The sequence below is a fragment of the Nannospalax galili genome, unplaced genomic scaffold (assembly GCF_000622305.1).
Source record: "Nannospalax galili isolate Female #2095 unplaced genomic scaffold, S.galili_v1.0 scaffold464, whole genome shotgun sequence".
Lineage (NCBI taxonomy): Eukaryota > Metazoa > Chordata > Mammalia > Rodentia > Spalacidae > Nannospalax > Nannospalax galili.
Window position 1 is genome coordinate 529191 of NW_008350326.1, and position 809 is coordinate 529999.

Genomic DNA, 809 nt, shown 5'->3' on the forward strand with positions numbered 1-809 from the left:
TTTATGACATCCTTCCCCTTGACCGTTCTGAGGTCAGGTATCAGAGCATTTTACAGGACTTCTGAGATCCCAGAGTTGTTCCCAGCAGAGACGGAAGTCCTGGAATGCTTGGCTTCTTTTGAGGAACTGCTGGAGGAAAACCAAACAACAAAATGAAAATGAAACAAAAGATCCTCCTGGTATACAGACTGGAAAGGAAGCAACGTTGTTGAATGCTTGTGCATGTGGACTGTGAAAGCTGAATTGGAACACAGTCTTGGTCGGCAAGCTTAGAAACTGACAGCTACTGAATCTCTTCCTCTACAACGCTGTGTTTTATTTTTTATTTTTTTCAAACTCAAGTTCTGATGTGTGAAGAATCACAGTGACTGGCCCAGAGTTGGTTTAGAAGAGGAAAGGTGAGCTCTGTGATGGTGACACATTCTATCCTGTCTACTGACTTAGAAACCCTTTCCTTTTTTGTGCCCCCTGACCTACATTTTCAAACACTCAAAGGTATTGGAAAGAGAATGTTATAGGACTTCTTTGATTCTGGGGCTGGAGAGATGGCTCAGTGATTAAGAGCACTGAAGGCTCTTGCAGAGGACCTGGGTTCAGTTCCCACCACCCCCTGGGAGCTGATAACCATCTGTAACTCCAGTTCCCAGACATCTGAAGCCTTCTTGTGATTCCAGGGGCACTGGATGACACAGGTGTACCTGCATACATCCAAGCCATACACTCATACACATATAATAAAAATAATAAAATATTTTTAAAAGACTTTGGTTGAATCTCCTTTTTGAGTCAATGGTACAAATGAGATTTCT